General features: G+C 43.1%; 1 long non-coding RNA gene across 1 annotated transcript in view; it reads right to left on the minus strand.

Moving 5' to 3' along the window:
• The window catches only part of LOC141107631 (uncharacterized), a 57,146-nt gene extending 53,323 nt beyond the window's left edge, over positions 1-3,823 (minus strand). Inside the window, exon 1 of the long non-coding RNA XR_012235939.1 lies at positions 971-3,823. This is a non-coding gene — a long non-coding RNA (uncharacterized lncRNA). The remainder of the gene's footprint in view (positions 1-970) is intronic.
• Positions 3,824-19,243: the final 15,420 nt, after the last annotated feature.

Consider the following 19,243-nt stretch of genomic DNA (forward strand, 5'->3'; position numbering starts at 1 on the left):
TCAGTGGTAGGAATTATGCCCCACGGGCCAGATAAAGGCAAGCAAAGGGCGGCATCCGGTCCCTGGGCCACAGTTTAAGGACCACTGACCTAGACCAAGGGCTCATTTGGAAAAGAGTGACAAAGGTCAGGGCCTAGGTAAGCAAGATTTTATGGTGTTGGTAGACTTACCTCCCCTTTTCGCCTTATTCTTTCACATGGCTTTGTTATATATGTCTTCAAGAAGAAAAATGTGTGGTAGATAGTTATTTTAGCTTATTTTAGTTTATTTTAATAGAAATGTGTGGTCACAAACATCTGCGGTTTTAGAGTACAATAACACTGGCCATAAGTAAAACTTAGATTTGGTTGGGCTACATTTGGCCTGCAAGTAGTCAAGCCGCAACACCCATTGTGTTAGCGGTAACCAATAGTACATACATGTTACTCCTGCACCTCCCATTGCCACATTTCGCAGCAATATTAGGACACAAACCTGATTCATTGAAAAAAAAAATTGTTGTAAATATTGAATAATTAAATTGTTACCATAAATTTCTCAATAAAAGAAGTACTGAGGCCCACTGGAGTATAGACATTCTCCAGGGTAGGGAATGCAAGAGTGCAGTGGTTTCTGAGCCCATGGGGTAAGGGGGCCCAAACATGATGGCTACTTATATTTTACCAGCTATGAACCTTGCCATGTGGAAATCTTTATCTAGCTTTTTCTATGTCTGTGATATGCAGGTAGGCTTAAATAAATGTTATACGTTACAACATTTAATGAACAATACCACCTTAAAAGCCGAATGGGACAGTTAAAGGTTTTTGTATGACAGGGCCCTAGTTTAAATTGTGCAAGTTATACCTCAGATTTGAGTCTCACTTTTCCTCATACAACACATACACATGCCAAGGTAGTGAGAGATCAGAATAATTGTCAAACACAACACAAATGCTTCTCATATAAAGTGTGAGCACTGACTACCTACCATGCGCAGCTTCACTTTCTGGGAACAGATACCACTGGAGCAGCTGGTCTCCTCTCCTCCTCCTTCTTTTCTCACAGGCAAAATGTGGCCAGGAAAACTTCGCCAATCCTCTTCTTTTGTTCAGAAACTCCACAGAATACAAAGATAATCTCCTAATCCTGGGCCAGATATCACAACATCTGGAGAGGAGGGTGGGGGGATGTGCAAGGTATCTCCATTATGAGGGTCCTCTTTGTGATATGAAAACTGAGCTCATACCATTTCCTCCAGATGTGATGCAGTAGAAGACGCTCTACTTTCAAGCCTGGAAGCGTTCAGCATATCTGGTCAGACGGTGGAGATCAGTCGTGCAAAAGAATATTAACTAAATGTAAACAAATTTGACATTAAACCCGCTAATCCCTTGTCAAGGTAAACAGTTTAACTGTAATCTCTCATAAATCAAATACAAACAGAGGTGCAGCCATGTCTTCCTGCAGATGCACTGACGACCTCTGGAAAATGGCTAAAAATCTTCAGCTGGAACTCCGTTGGCTGCGTCTTATGGATCAGTAATATCGATTTATAGAAAAGTTACAAAATCTTTGTCACAATATTGGTGTAGGATAAAGGGATGCTCACCAAAACTAGTAAGAAATACAGGAGGAAGTACCACTAAGGGGCAAAGGTAAAAGGGATGCAAGATGACTAGCTCTTGAGAGAAGAAGGATATAACTGGATTTTGAATTGCTCCTGACAAAAGATAGCAAGACAGGTACAGAAGGAGGTGTTACAGAAAGCAAAAATGTAGTAGAGATGCAGGATGAAGCTGCTCTCCTGACCAAAGAAGGTAATAGTAGTTGGATGAAGCTCCCCAGACGTAGGAAGATAAAACAGGTTCAGAACAAAGTTCTCTTGACCCAAGGAAGGTAAAATAGGTTCTGCATGAAGCTCTCCTGACAAATGAAGGTGAAACAGGTTCAGGCTGAAGCTCTCCCAAGAAATGAAGGTAAGACAGGTTCAGGATGAAGCTCTCTTTACAAATTAAGGCAAGACAGGTTCAGGATGAAGCTCTCTTTACAAATAAAGGTAAGACGGGTTCAGAAAAAGCTCTCTTTACCATGAAGGTAAAACAGGTTCAGGATGAAGCTCTCCCAACAAATGAAGGTAAGACAGGTTCAGGATGAAGCTCTCTTTACGACAAAGGTAAAACAGGTTCAGGACGAAGCTCTCCCAACAAATGAAGGAAGACGGGTTCAGGATGAACCTCTCTTTACAGTGAAGGTAAAACAGGTTCAAGATGTAGCTCTCCCAACAAATGAAGGTAAAACAGGTTCAGGATTAAGTTCTTCTGACAAAGGAAGGTAAGATAAGTTCAGGACAAAGCTCTTCTTACAAGTGAAGGTAAAACAGGTTCAGGATGAAGCTCTCTGGAAAAATTAAGGTAAAACAAGCTCACAGCAAAGTTCTCCTGCCAAAAGAAGATAAAACAGAAGCACGATGAAGTGTGCAAGTGTCCAATATCTCAAAGACCATCAGAAATCCCTAATACGCAACTGAGTCAAGTGACACTGTCCCTTTGCACAGGTAGCCCAAGGTATTGAAGTATTGTAAACGCTTAGGGTCAGAATCTTCCTGCACACACGTAGGAGGCAGAGAGGGCCACGCAAACTCCATACAACATAACAGCCATGGATTTGTTTTGGTTTCCGCTCACAGGCCAGGTTTTCGGATTGCTGCATGCACGTAAACCTTTCAGTGCAACACATCCAGGGTATGAATCCATGTATTATTCAAGCTACCTACTCTTGCATGTCCTATTTGACACTCCAGCCGTATACCCTTGAATGTCTATGTGAATAAAAGCACGCTCCGTCTGATCGTTTTTCCTGGTTTAGGGATAATTGATTCCTCTTGAGCGATCCAGACAGAGTGCGTTGTACGAAGCGTTATCAGTCCCAACGCTTAAAATTTAGGTACCCAGGACAGCTCCAAGCTCCACAGTCACACAGGTGGTCGTGTCTCTAGTCGACCGCAATTAGATCCTTTCACCGTCTGAGCAGAAGACGACAAATGCTCTATGATTGCTTTCACTGGTCTCCAGAACAAGCCATCCTTGTCACATCTACATTCAGCAGGCTGTATCTTCTGCTTTGCTTTCCATGCTGTCTTCTTCTTCTCCAAATGTCTCCCTGTTCATTAACAAATGCTTCCCATTCCTTTTCCTTCTCTTTCTTCAGATAATTCCCCCTTTCCTCAGTCTGTTAGCTCACATGCTGCCCACCCCTCTCACCCTGTCCCCAAATCTCCTCTTCCTCCTTCTCATCCTCTTCTGTATTGTACCTCTCTCTCCTTCTTCTCCAACCTGGAAAGTGCGGCTCCCCTCCCCTCCTCTCCTTAATATCCTCCTCCCTTTTCAGTCCTCCTCCTCTGTCTCTTCCATCCACCTCGCTGCCCTTCTTCCCACAATTACTACTTATTATATGTTGTTCTCCATCCCCCCTATTATCTGTGCATGATACACCCAACTCTCTTGTCTGCAGGGAGCCTCATCCATCTATTGTGCCTTTACCCTTGTGCTGGCTTATGTGCCCTGACCACAAAGCTGGCTGCTGCCCCTGCTTTCCAAATACCTAGAGATCTGTGTCCTGTAGCAAATACATAGCTAGCAGTGCAGAGGTAAAACCAAGGCTACATTCATTGGAGTGTAATGTATAAAGGCAATTTTAAAGGCATTTTTTGTTTTTAGAATCAATGTGCCGTCCTGGAGCTTCTTTTGGGCGGGTCATGCATTTTTGGCCCCATAGATTTTTATTATGGGGGCATCTGAAATTGCCCATAACATGCATTTTCACAATTTTTTTTTTTTCAGGTGCTCCCATTTACATCTGTGGGGCCAAAAATGCGCAAATCTGCCTGAATAGATGCTCCTGTGCTTTTTTTGTGGAACAGGCACCTCCTATGAACAAGCGCCATTTAAAACAATGTGATATTTAATGTTCAGCATTTTGTAACTTCAAGCAACAAAATACTCAGGTGTGAATAAGGCTTAAAGTGGTAGTCAAATCCCTGTTGCTTACTTGTACCTAAAGGTAAGTCTATAATAAGGCTTACCTTACCTGTAGGTACAGTAAATATCTCCTAACCACCTGGCCTCTGGAAGATTTACCCTCCTTCACTACCAGGCCATTTTTTGTGATACGGCACTGCGTTACTGTAACTGACAATTGCGTGGTCATGCGACGCTGTATCCAAATGAAATGAATTTCCTTTTTTCCCACAAATCGAGCCTTCTTTTAGTGGTATTTGATCACCACTGCGTTTATTTTTTGCGCTATAAACAGAAAACAATTTTGAAAAAAAAAAAAATGTTTTTTTAACTTTCTGCTATAAAACATATCCACTAAATAAATTGAAAAAAAATCGAATTTCTTCATAAATTTAGGCCAATATGTTTTCTGCTACATATTTTTGGTAAAAACAAATCCCAATAAGTATGTATTAATTGGTTTGCGCAAAAAGTTATAGTGTCTACAAACTATGGGATATTTTTATTTATTATTTTTTTTACTAATAATGGCAGCGATCAGCGACTTATAAACGGGACTGCGATATTGCGGGCGGACATTCTGACACTAAGGCTGCTGTCACACTGGGGCGGTAGGGGGCGTCGGCGGTAAAACAGCGCTGTTTTTAGCGCTGCTTTACCGCGGTATTCGGCCGAAAAAGGCTGAAAAAGGGTTAAAACCGCTCATATAGCGCGGCTATAGCCCCGGTATTGCCGCGGTATAGCCACGCTGCCCCATTAATTTCAATGGGAAGGAGCGGTGAATACACCGCTCCTTCACCGCTCCAAAGATGCGGCTTGCAGGAGTTTTTTTCTTCTCCTGTCAGCGCACCGCTTCAGTGTGAAAGCCCTCGGGCTTTCACACTGAACAAACATCGGCGGCTGTTTTGGGTCGGTTTGCAGGCGGTATTTTTAGCGCAATAACGCCTGCAAACCGCCCCAGTGTGAAAGGGGTTTAACTGACACTGTTTTTGGGGACCAGTGACATTAAAGCCTGGTACACTTGCTTAGATTTTCGGACGACCGAACGTCCGTTTTTTGTGGCATGCTAGTCTCATGTCGAAAGTGAAGAGGTTACTCACAATACAAACATTTTCGTACGGCAGAATACGTCCGAAGTGACATAATGTGTTGAATAGTTTTGTATGTATTCTTTCATTTCTGAGCACGTGTACTCTTGCTCTTACGATTTTTTTCGTATGAAAACCGTACTAATGAAAACGAAAAGCAGACGTTGAGTTCACATCCGACAAAAATTTTATAGTCTACACATCCAGCTTTTGTCTGCCCTAAAAAGTGAAATCGGCTGTCGAAAAGCAACGTACTAACGACCAAAAATCGGTAGACAGCTCATCGTACAAATTTTTCCATCCGATTTTCATATCGTGTGTATGGGCCTTAAGGCTTCATGTACATGGAATGTTTTAAAACCTCTCCTGAACGATGAAACTTGACAGCTTGTAATCGACGTTTAAAAACGTCCGTTGTGCCATGTTTACATGCCACATTTAGCCACGTTTGCGTTTAGAAGCGTTTTTTGCATTGCACATGGTCAGAAATGTTTCTCCATTAAAAATGCCTGTAAACGAAACACAGCTAAACGCCCGTTACCGCGTTTACACGTGTTTACAAGCTGTTACAGGTGTTTGGCGTTTCAAATGCCTCTGAACATCCGTCCTGAATGCATTTTTTTGCTTTCCAAAAAATGCTTATAACCTCAACTGCCTAGAAACTACTATAAATGACCCTGTGTACATGTACTGATAAGATAACATAGAGGAGAGTTCAGGTGCAGCTGAAAAAAACGCACAACTGCTCCTAAACGTCCGTTTACCAGCAGCAGTGTACATGAGGCCTAATACATTGATCAGTGCTAAAACATATGCACTGTCACTGTACTAATGACACTGGCTGATAAGGGGTTAACATCAGGGACAATAAAAGGGTTAACTGTGTGCCTAGCCAGTGTTTCTGTGTACTTTGGAAGTTGCTCTTACTAGGGGAAGACATGGATCCATATCCCTGCTTTGCAGAGACACAGGATCCATGCCTTCCCTCCTGTCAGAACGGTGATCTGCATAGACAGACCACTGTTCTGCCTCTCTGCTCGATGATTGGAGGGGGTCAGCAGACATCGAGTCCGCGATACCCAAGGCTGGGCTCCCGCTATATGTAAAACTGTTATAGGGCAGATCTTTAGCGGTTAAACATGCATCGTTTAGGAGATATTTACTATATAACAGATGGTGATGTCAATGGCGCATGCACACTGCGCTCTCAAGGAACAGCAGTGGCCGTGGTTCCCGTGTGCTTGTGTGGGAGTAATGTCATCACGGCTCGGCCAATCAAACAGCTGAAACCCGCGAAACCCAAAATGAAGACCGGGTGAAGATGGAAGCCTTTCTCAGTGGTGACAGCGCGCTGCTGGAGGGCTTTGTTCTATGGTAAGTCTTTCATAATGTGCTAGTATGCGATTATCCTGCAGGGGAATATTTTGTTGGAATTTTTTTTGCCGTTTACTACCACTTTAAAAGTCACTAAATGCCGATGTAAAATCTGACCAGGGGACCCCTTTATAGCAGATAACCACCAACATAGCAAATAACCACAACAATTCTGTTGAGCTAACAAGGTATACTTTTCATTTCATTAAAGTGGTTGTAAACCATTACAGACCACTTTCGCCTACAGGTAAGCTATATTAAGGCTTACCTGTAAGTGCTTGAAATATCTCCTAAACCCACACGGTTTAGGAGATATTTACTATTTCCCCGAACAATGCTGTCTTCTGTCACTCTTGAAAGGGCACGCTGTGCTGTTTCAAAGCTGGGATCATGCTGTGACTGGCGGCTCCCGCGTGCATGCGCGGGAGTGACGTCATGCGACTCCGGCTAGTCACAGAGCCGGAGTTCGCGGCCCTGGAAGGAAGAAGGGTGAAGATGGACGCTCGCTGCCAGTGAGGAAATCGGGGACATCGCAGGCTCCTGTGTCAGGTAAGTGTCACATAATGGGCTACTATGCGATGCATAGTAGCCCATTATGCTTTACCTTTGTAGGGAAACAAAGAGGAAGTAAAACCCACCAGGGTTTACTTCCTCTTTAAGGGCTCTTTCACACTCATGGTGGGGTGCATTTCCCTCAGAAGGGCGATCTGCGTTCAGATTGCTTTCCGGAGGGCATTCGACAGGCGGTGAGGAGGTGTTATATCACCTCATCACCACCTTATTTACCCCATTAATGTCACACTACCATGCTGTAATTGCATGCATTTGCAGTACTGTCGCATTGAACTCAATGGGCATGTTTGACAAGCAGTGCCGTGGCTCAGCCATTCATTTTTACTGCTCCCTAATGGCCCAGCTGAAAGAGCCCTAAAGTTGTCCATATACACACAGATTTCATTTGTTCAACCTGCAGCCAACAGATTCCTTCCTCCACACTAACCACGGATTAACAACCGATTGGATGCAGGTGCTGTGCAGCTGAGAATTTCCCCGAACGACTGCTTCAACAAAAGCCAATTGAAAAATTTACTTTTGTTGAGCTGGGTGACGTTGACAGTGCCGCCCACCGAACAAATTTGTCGGATTCAGCAGCAGTTTTCTCAAATTCTATCAGTGTATGGCCAGCTTTTAGTCTTACAAACCTGCAAGAGGCAGAAGCAGCAAAAAACTATACAAAAGAGGACACGGTAGAGGGAGAGTCATTGATTTATCCTGTGTAGGATAGATAATCTAATCACAAAGTTGGTGAATAAAGCACAGTGGTAGTTAAGCTCGCAGTCATGCTACAAACGAACTGATGATCAATTAAGTTTAGATGGAGCTCTAGTAGGATAAGGCTGGCCATACATTTAAGGCCCCTTTCACACGAGGCGGACTCCGTTAGTACGGATCCCGCCTCGGTTCGCCGGCTCAGCGGGAGATCAGTCCGTTGATCTCCGCTGAGCCGGCGGATGACAGGTCCCTCTCTGCTCACTGAGCGGGGAGGGGCTTGTCAGGCGCCGCTGCCGCCTATGGAGGGATCGGACGAAAACGGACAGCATGTCCGTTTTCGTCAGATCTCACCCGATCCGATCCGCCAGCGACGGACCTGGACGTAGAGCCATCCGTCTGCTTTTAGCGGATCAGACGGGGTCGGATGTCAGCGGACATGTCTCCGCTGACATCCGACGCTCCATAGACTAACATGAAGCGCCCGTTCAGGTCCGCCGTCAAAACTGACAGGCGGACCTGAACGGTCCGATCGTGTGAAAGGGGCCGTACAATTCTCTTATTCAATTTCCTTTAGATTTACCTTCAACTATGGGTCTCCTGATTGCATACAAACGGAAAGTCTTTAGGACTGACTTCATATTATATGGTTTTACTAAATCTAAAGGAAAATTATACAAGACAATTGTTTAATGGCCAGCCTAAGTAATTAGATTAGCTGATTTTTTTCTATTTGATCTAAACCAACTGTAAAGCTTGCCACAAACATTGCAGTCTATTTTTTAATTCAGTCTTAAACCGGCCATACATTACAGTCGAATTCCAAAAGAATTTTCTTTCAAACATCTTATCTAAGAATTTTCATTCGAATTTCACACCATTAGTGGGCTGCGGCAATTTTCATGCAGCATCTTGGAAACTTTTGGAAAATAAAACGATTTTCTAGGATAATTATGCAATAAATATACAGTATGTGGAAGGGTGACTTAGCAAAAACAAGCAGGAATCAGATTTAATGTGGGTGGGCAATCCATGATGGCACCCAAAGTAGTTGCATGAATCAAGAGCTATGAGCACTTCCACAGCTCCTGGGTGAGACTCCCCTGGCAATCACCATTTGGATATATGGTCATATAGCCGATTTATACTATACATGCATCTACCCCTGAACAATGAACAAAGTCACAAAACGCATCCAGTTTATGGATGCAATGTTTGTTTTAATCATGTATTGCCAGTTGGATTGCATATGGTCAACATTATATTCATTATGTATGAAATGCATTTGCCTGGATTCATCCCAGAGTCCCAGGACAAATAAATTGGTTGTATAATCCTCAGACATGAAATACTGTATGAATAAATCATACCCTTCTATAGTGTGTACTTGTGTTAATCCAGAGAACTAAATGTTATTTCTGCCTGCTGCTTCATTCCTCTACCTCTGACGAGTTTTCCTGACACCAAGACAAAAATGGTGACAGGGGAGGGACCTCCAGCAGATTGACAGCCTGAGCTCTGTTCCTGTGTGCTGTGTGGAGGAAGGAGGGGAGGGGGGGGGTGTATGGAAGGGTTTACAACCACTTTAACCCCAGAAGATTTGGCTACTCAATGAGCAGGCCATTTTTTGCGATACGGCACTGCATCACTTTAACTGACAATTGCGCGGTCATGCGACGTTGTACCCAAACAAAATTGACGTCCTTTTTTTCCCACAAATAGAGCTTTCTTTTGGTGGTATTTGATCATCTCAGTGGTTTTTATTTTTTGCGCTATAAACAAAAAAAGAGCGACAATATTGAAAAACACAATATTTTGTACTTTTTGCTATAATAAATATCCCCAATTTTTTTTAAAAAAAGCTAATTTTTCCTCAGTTTAGGCTGATTTGTATTCTTCTACGTATTTTTGGTAATAAAAATCTTGATAAGCGTATATTGATTGGTTTGCGTAAAAGTTATAGCATCTACAAAATAGGGGAAAGAGTTATAACATTTATAGTATCTTTATTTATTTATTTACTTGTAATGGCAGCGTTCAGTGATTTTTAGCAGGACTGCAACATTGTGGGGGACAGATCGGACACTTTTGGGACCATTGGCATTTTTACAGCGATCAGTGCTATAAAAATGCGCTGATTACTGTGTAAATGTTACTGGCAGGGAAGGGGTTAACACTAGGGGTGATCAAGGGGTTAATTGTGTGTCCTAGGGAGTGATTCTAACTGTGGGGGGGATTGTTCGTTGTTCATACTTAATATGAACAACAGTTCGCTCTCCTCACCCCTGACAGCACGGAGATCTGTCTGTTTACATTGACACATCTCCGTTCTGTCTCTGTGTGGAGCAATTGCGGGTGCCTGGCAGCCATTGCGACCGCCGGGCACGCGCATCAGCTCTGGCATCGCGGACACGTGCGGCGTAAGGTAATGTTTTTTCGCCCACCCGTGCCATTCTGGTCGGGAACCGGTTAAAGGTTGCCATAGACAGCTCAAATTTTGACCAATGCTAAATTGGTTAAAAATCAAGCCGTGGGCGTCATTTTTGGCAGCTCCTGTTTGCCCACTTTTCTGGTTGCACCGGTGTACCCCCTCACTCCCAGGGGTATCAGGACACTGGCCAAATTTTCCCAGGGCTTGACAGCCAGGTGGCATCACTGTAACTTTACTCATTCACTTCATCTACTGTATAACATGAGGAACTCACAAAGGGGCCGCATGTAGATAAAGTTCTTTACCGAAGAACGACAGTGCACAACAGTCACTCAGGCCACCTAGTGGGTCCCACCTTAACCTGCCTACACACCCAGAAACCAGGAGGAAAATTGTAGGCTGAGCAGTGACTGTATCCAATCAGATGTGGTCACTGCTTGGGTATTCTCAAATGTCATCCAAAGGTTTTTATTGCAAAAAGATCACATCACAAGAACAAGTGCAATGTTTTAGATGTAGGGTTCCTGCGCGGCTTCAAAATGTTGCACTTGTTCTTGTGATGTGATCTTTCTGCAATAAAAGCCTTTGGACAACATTTGAGGATCCTTGGTGTGCTGGCAAATATGTGCATTTATCTGTGATGTTTCCAGCAGCCAGCTGGTAGTCGCTACACCACCCGCTATTTATGAGCCTTGTTTCCAGAAACGTGTGCGATGGGAATATAGACAAGACTGCTTGGGTATTCTGACAGCTGACTGTCAGATTACTGTACCCGGCAGGGGAGATTCCTCCACCCTTATGCCGCGTACACACGGTCGGACTTTTCGTCTACAAAAGTCCGACAGCCTGTCCGACAGACTTCCGGCGGACTTTCGGCGGACTTGCAGCAGACTTTCTAACGAACGGACTTGCCTACACACGACCACACAAAAGTCCGACGGATTCGTACGTGATGACGTACACCGGACTAAAATAAGGAAGTTCATAGCCAGTAGCCAATAGCTGCCCTAGCGTGGGTTTTTGTCCGTCGGACTAGCACACAGACGAGCGGATTTCGGGGTCCGTCGTAGTTACGACGTAAAGATTTGAAGCATGTTTCAAATCTAAAGTCCGTCGGATTTGAGGCTAAAAAAGTCAGTTGAAAGTCCGGAGAAGCCCACACACGATCGGATTACCAGCCAGCTTTAGTCCGTCGGCGTCTGTTGGACTTTTGTAGACGAAAAGTCCGACCGTGTGTACGCGGCATTAGACTAAAACTACTCATTTAGGCCATAGACTCCGGTGGCAACCTGTGAAGCTCTGGTGAACTCAATGCCCAAGAGGGTTAAGGCAGTGCTGGAAAATAATGGTGGCCACACAAAATATTGACACTTTGTGCCCAATTTGGACATTTTCACTTAGGGGTGTACTCACTTTTGTTGCCAACAGTTTAGACATTAATGGCTGTGTGTTGGGTTATTTTGAAGGGCCAGCCAATTTACACTGTTTATCAAGCTGTACACTTACTACTTTACATTGTAGCAAAGTGTCATTTCTTCAGTGTTGTCACATGAAAAGATAGAATAAAATATTTACAAAAATGTGAGGGGTGTACTCACTTTTGTGAGCTACTGTACATATTTTGCACTTTTACCATATTGGAAAATTTTACCCCGTCATGTGTTCACATGTTTAGCATTATACAATTAGACAATGGATGGAGCAGTGATAAGGTGTAATGTTGATTAACCCATAACAGCTATATCCCATCTTTCATCAGTCAGAACAATTAAAGATTAAAGTAAACCTGTCAATGGCCAGTGCAAACTGATGGTGATAAAAAATAAAGCCTATTAAAAACATCAGTAGATCCAGGGATCAGGGCAGCTGAACTGAATCTAACTAGTGATACAGCGGCCAGGGAAACTAGAGTGGCCGGTCCCAACTAGGGTTCCTCCAGACAGAGGTTACTAAGGGGTTTTGAGCTGTTGATTGGCCTTCCATCTGATGAGATTAATGCCAGAGCCAATGCCACTTGACATAGGTCTATTAGGGTTGAATTCTGACCACCACTGTAATGCCCCGTACACACGGTCGGACTTTGTTCGGACATTCCGACAACAAAATCCTAGGATTTTTTCCAAAGGATGTTGGCTCAAACTTGTCTTGCATACACACGGTCACACAAAGTTGTCGGAAAATCCGATCGTTCTAAACGTGGTGACGTAAAACACGCACCTCTGGACTATAAACGGGGCAGTGGGCAATAGTTTTCATCTCTTTATTTATTCTGAGCATGCGTGGCACTTTGTCTGTCGGATTTGTGTACACACGATCGGAATTTCCGACAACGAATTTTGTTGTCGGAAAATTTTATATCCTGCTCTCAAACTTTGTGTGTCGGAAAATCCGATGGAAAATGTGTGATGGAGCCTACACACGATCGGAATTTCCGACAACAAGGGCCTATCACACATTTTCCGTCGGAAAATCCGACTGTGTGTACGGGGTATAAGACTTTCATTATTATCACTGACCATCAATGTAAGGGTTCCATTCTTCCCACACTAACCACCACCGTAAGGGCGGGATTCTTCAGACTGACTTTCAATGTAAGAGGCATTTTCCCACTGACCCCCAATGAATTGGTTTCAGCAAGAGTTCATCAAGACCTGAAAATATTTTCAAGGGTTTCTTTAGGGTAAAAAGTTGAGAAAGGCTGACTATAGGATACACAGAGCAGGCTTCAGGAAGCAGATACCCAGCCCACTGAGCAAGTCTCTGAAATATGTCCTTAGTAGACTCAATAGAACTCATATATAGATATGTTTGTGCTTTTATATCAAAGGAGTGCAAAAAGGCAGTGATGATATACAACTTTTAGTAACCATTAGCAACCAATAAAAATTATTTCTTTATCTTAAATGCCAACTCTATCTATAACTTATATTCCAGTTCTGGATAAACTCTGATGGGTTGAATCAGCCTCTGGTGTTTATGTCTCTAATAGACCCTCGTGGTGAGATGTCTCTTCTGTAGTTTATCACTCTGCCCCATCCACAAGATCATAACAAAATGTGTTCCTCAGACAGCAGTGCTTCCTAATTGATGGTTTATTCTACATTGAGGAGAGTCTTTTGAGGGAGTGTGACACTATCTTCAGTCTTTGTGAAGGTTAGAACAGCTGGGTAGAGGAATTCTGGAGGACATATCTTGCCAGTGACAACCCAGAGAGATATGAGAAACCACATGTCATTTAGAGTATATGTAAACACCATCACTATATATATATATATATATATATATATATATATATATATATATATATATATATATATATATATAAAATAACTTGCACTTATTCAGGCACCTTCCATAATTAGACAGTACCTGCCTCTCCCTTGTGCAGTGGCTTTTTGGTTAGCACTTCTGCCTTGCAGCAAGTGTAGGACAAGGTCATCTAGTGCCCAGGGCGAAGTTGGCAAACTGGGCAACCCCCCCCCCCCTCCCCTCCGGATGCAAAGAAAGAATCCGTGTCATTTAAAAACAAGAAATTACTTAAAAATACTACAAATTACATCTGGTTTAATTTGATTGGGAAAAAAAAAAACATGTCAATTTTGAAAAAAATATATCTGTTTTTGTACTTTTTTTTACCTTCTGCTATAAAACATACCCAATAAAATAATAATAATTATTAATATTAAAAAAAATCTTCATAATTTTTTACCAAAATGTATTCTGCTACATGTCTTTAAAATTTTTTTTTTTTTTTATATATATTATGGAAGTGATTAGTGACCTATAGTGGGACTGTAATGGTGACACGAACTGCCACTGACATCATCAGTGACACTAATACAGTGATCAGTGCTAATAATGTGTAGTACATTAACCCCCTTCTTGCTACATATTACAAATACCATTCATAATTAATTAGCCCCCTCAGCTCCCATCCCCCCTGAGAGTTAACTAATTAATCTGCATATGCCTGCATACTTGTTCGATACACTGCACGGTTGGTTCCTCCTCTGGGTCACACTCTATGGTTCTCATCAGCAGCACTCTATGGTCCTCTCCATCCCGTCTCCCGGCAGGCCTCTGTGCCTTGCCGTGACTAGGAAGCTCCTGTTGGGCGGAGATTACTCCGCGGCTCCGCCTGACAGGGAAGTGAAGGGCTGGTTCTACGATTGTGCCAGATGCAGGAACGCACGCGGATCATCATTGCAGCGAGCTACGGCTTTGCAGTATTGCAGTAATCAGTCACAATGTGCTTGTTGTACAGCAAGGTTTTAGCAGCACACTGCTGATACTTCACCCGCGCCTCCCTTCCTCCAGGAAATTGTGCCACCCAGGGCATCCGCCCCTCCCGCCCACCCCCCCCCCACCCCCCTTGTACCGACCCTGCTTGCAGCACTAGTATCCCCAGTTTGAATTCCATCCAGGACACTATCTTTGTGTAGTTTGCATGTTCAACATGCTGGCAGGTTGATTGGCTCCTGTCTAAAAAGCGACCCTAGTATGATTCTCTACTGAGTGTTCCCAAGATGGTTTCCCCAACAGCAGATAAAGTGTTTTTTTTTTAATCTGCAATATCACTAATCTACTGTTGTCACCATCAGGAAACCCGCCCTGAGAAATGCCATGTGGCCATCACTATTATGCATGTAGATCAGAATTGGTTGCAAAGAGGCTTCAGGAGATCTCCAGCACTAAAGTGCAACAAAGGATGAAAAAAAAAGAAATAAAGTATTTTATTTAAAAAGCTGCCAGATGTTTATGGTTCTCAGTGCTTTTGCGAACTACATATTCAGGAAGGGTTTACATATACTTTACCTAGCCATACAACAATAAGGGCCTATTCATTGCCATGCCACGAATGAGCTGCTAGTGCACTACAAAAGACTGAAATAATTCCCCACAGTTATTACCTTTTTTGTATCACTTGACCCACCCTTCTAGAGTGTAAGCTCTAACGAGCAGGGCCCTCCAATTCCTCCTGTATTGAATTGTATTGTAACCGTACTGTCTGCCCTCACTTTGTAAAGTGCTGCGCAAACTGTTGGCACTATATAAATCCTGCATAATAATAAAATAATAAAGAAATCACACATGCAGTATTTTTGACAATGCAGTGCGCCACAAGGCTTGGTCATGCATTACCGTACATTACTGTGCACTGCAATTTGGGTGGATTGAGAATCTTTGGGGTGCTATTCAAAAAAAATGGCGTGAATGAGTCCTAAAGCACCAGTTTTAGGTGGCATTGGCCTTTAAATCATGACTACAAGACTACTGTTTACTTTGCATTGTCTTACTCAAGAAACCAGTTTGTGTCAGATACAATTTAAAGCGACTCTAGGGGCTAGTAGGAGGAGAATGGCAATGAGCTTGGTTACTAAGAGAGCAGGACACTGGCAGCCAGCTGGTTATAAACAATGCTTCTGCTGCAAAAGGCAATGGGGTTAATTTACTAAAGGCAAAAAGACTTCACTTTGCAAGGGAATTTTTCCCAGAGCTTAGTGAATGAGGTGAAGCTATACTAACTTCCATCATCCAATCATGTACAAGCAAAAATGCTGTTTTTTCTTTTCCTTGTACGTGGTTGGGTGTTCTTTGCAGAGTAAAGCTTCACCACATTCGCTAAGCTAAGGGCCAAATTCCCTCACAAATTAAACGGTATATTTGCCTTTAGTAAACCAACCCCAATGAGTCTTACAGCCAAGGTCAACGAAGCAGGAATCATCTAAAATGTGTCATGTGCCCTCCCATATGATGGCTGTACCAAAAGTATGATACAAAAGTGGGCATAACTTTTATATTTACTAACATAGGTTGTTCAACTCTCACATGTTGGTAAAGTAACTCTTCCTCTATAGCGGGGGTCTCCAAAAGTTCTAAACAAAGGGCTAATTCATTGTCCTTCGGATTATAGGGGGGCAGACTGGAAGTGGAAATTTTCCTGGCATCAGTGGGTATTACGGGGAGGAATAGTGCCCCATCGTTGGTATCATTTGGAGGAATAGTGCCCCATCGTTGGTATCATTGGGAGGAACAGTGTCCCATCGTTGGTATCATTTGGAGGAATAGTGCCCCATCGTTGGTATCATTTGGAGGAATAGTGCCCCATCGTTGGTATCATTGGGAGGAACAGTGTCCCATCGTTGGTATCATTTGGAGGAATAGTGCCCCATCGTTGGTGTCAGTGGGAAGAATAGTGTCCCATTGTTGGTGTCAGTGGGAACAATAGTGCCCCATCATTCGTCTCAGTGGGAGGAATAGTGCCCCATTGTTGGTGTCAGTGGGAGGAATAGTGCCTCATCATTTGTCTCAGTGGGAGGAATAGTGCCCCATTGTTGGTGTCAGTGGGAAGAATAGTGCTCCATTGTTGGTGTCAGTGGGAAAATGGTGCCCCATTGCTGATGCCAGTTGGCAGAATAGTGTCTCGTATCAGTGGGAGGAATAGTGCCCCAAAGGCCAGATAAAAGCAAGCAAAGGGCCACATCCGACCCACGGGTGGCAGTTTGGAGAGCAGTGGTATATAGTAACCTTTCCACTTATTTTTCATTGCAAGCAACTAATGGTTACCATGCAGCAGCAACGTGCCATCATTGAGTTATTGACAAAGAGGTGCAGGCTGTCTGACATCCACAGAGGGCTGGGAAAATAGGCATGGTAGCCATTTGGTGGCCCATGGGTACCCGATTTGAAAAACTGTGCTGCGTCCTATAAATCGGAACACTGTGTTGAAAGCTCAAAAATCATGAACTTTGAAGGCACATATACACAAGATAAAATATTTCCAATTTTTATTTTTCTGCATTAAACATTTTTTTTTTTTTTACACAAAGCCACAGTTAATAATAAAATATTGTCTGAAATAATATTGGATACTGTATATCACAGGCAAAGTATAAACCCCTTAAGACCCCTTTCACACCAAGGTGTTTTTGCTCATAAAACGCTCCCTATGCATCTCAATGGACCCTTTCACACTGAGGCGTTGCGCTGGCGGGACGTTGAGAAAAGTCCTGCAAGCAGCATCTTTGGAGCAGCTTTTGGGTGTTGAAAAAAGCGCTTTAAAAACGCCCCTCTCCATTGAAATGAATTGAAAACGCTGTAAAAACGCCTGTATAACGCCTATAATCTGCCCCGAGCTGTAAAAAATTCACATGATCTCACAAAAAGGTAAAAGAGCATCTACAACAACAGGACTGAACTTGTGGGAAGGTCAGAATGATTAAACAGACCATCAAAGTGCCAAAAAAACAAAATTAAAGTGCCAAAAAAAAGAATTAATCCCAGAAAAATGAAGATTTGAAGCAAAACAAGACACTGCTTATTTTACATGATATCACAAAGGATAAACATGCAAGCAGAAAGATAGGATCAATAACACATGCTTCAATAACGCTTGAAAAACGCTGTTAAAACGCCTGCAGCGCTAAAAATGCGGTAATAACGCTAAGGCGGTTTAGGGCATTTTTGAAGCGCCTTGGTGTGAAAGGGGTCTTAGGGCACTTTCACCCTGGGGCAGGCGGGCGTCGGCGGTAAAGCGCCGTTATTTTTTTGCGGCACTTTACTGTCCTTTTTGCGCTTTTCGTCCACTAGCGGGGCGTTTTTAACCCCCTGCTAACGGGTTAAAAAAAGGTTAATAGCACCCGCAAAGCACCCCTGCCGAGGCGCTTTGGCATCGCTGCCCATTGATTTCAATGGCAGGGGCGTTTTAGGAGCGGTGTCCCGCAACGCCCCAAAGATGCTGCTTGAAGGACTTTTTTTTCCCGTCCTGCAAGTGCACCGCTCCAGTGTGAAAGCACTCAGGCTTTCACACTGGAGAGGCAGGGGAGGCTTTTTTTTTTCAAAAACGCCTCAGTGTGAAAGTAGCCTTAGAGGTGTAAACTGCACACATGGAGACCATGCGCGTAGGGAAAAATGTACACTAAAGTGTTCACGTTTTCGCCAGGGCTAGTCTAGTGAGTATTTACGGAGATGACTCCATTGACAAGAGCAATGTCTTTTCAATAGTGACTCGTGTCAATGGTGTCAGCTCCATCTTCATCTCCATGTTCATTTCCATCTCCATCATCATGTGTGGTACAGCCCTTGTACAACTGCATGTGAATGAGAAACACTTTGGCTATTTGGAACTAGGTGATATGTAGATGGTTTGTGTTCACCATTGATAAGATTGGTGTAACTCTATCTCTTATTATAATGCCCTGTACACACGATAGGATTTTCCGACAACAAAATCCATGTTTTTTTTCCGACAGATGTTGGCTCAAACTTGTCTTACATACACACGGTCACACAAATCTTATCGGAAATTCCGATCGCCAAGAATGCGGTGACTTACAACACGTACGACGAGCCGAGAAAAATGAAGTTCAATAGCCAGTGTGGCTCTTCTGCTTGATTCCGAGCATGCGTGAAATTTTGTGCACCAGAATTGTGTACACACGATCGGAATTTCCGACAATGGATTTTGTTGTCTGAAAATTTGAGATCCAGATCTCAAATTTTGTGTGTCGGAAATTCCGATGGAAAATGTGCGATGGTGCCTACACACGGTCAGAATTTCCGTCAACAAGCTCCCATCAAACATTTTCCGTCGGAAAATCCGACCGTGTGTACGGGGCATAAGGATTATTTTAGAATAAGTGTACTCACATTTTTTTTTTTTTAAAGCTGTGGCCCTGTTTTTCAGTAAACCATTGTTATACGGCTCCACCATTTCTAACGGAAGCCAACAGAATGACAAATCACTAACCCCCATTTGATTCTCCTATTAAGAGCTTGCACATCTCTTCCCCGGACCTAAGCATTTATCTGAGTGCAGCGATTTCATATTGAAAAGACTAGCAAAATGGAGGAAATCAATCTAAATTGGTTTATAAAGAGGTAGTTCTTTATAACATACGTAATCAATAGTATAAACCACACAATGCAGCTACTCTGCCAATGAATGTGTTACAGGGAAGATATGTGCAAAGACAATAGACCCCATGTACCTGGTGTCTTCGCTATACTACAAGAAGCAGTTGTACAGCAATACGTATAAATGACACCATAATCCGGTGAACACGAAGGCATTCATTTTAGCC

Source organism: Aquarana catesbeiana, linkage group LG09 (genome assembly GCF_042186555.1).
Source record: "Aquarana catesbeiana isolate 2022-GZ linkage group LG09, ASM4218655v1, whole genome shotgun sequence".
Taxonomy (NCBI): Eukaryota; Metazoa; Chordata; class Amphibia; order Anura; family Ranidae; genus Aquarana; species Aquarana catesbeiana.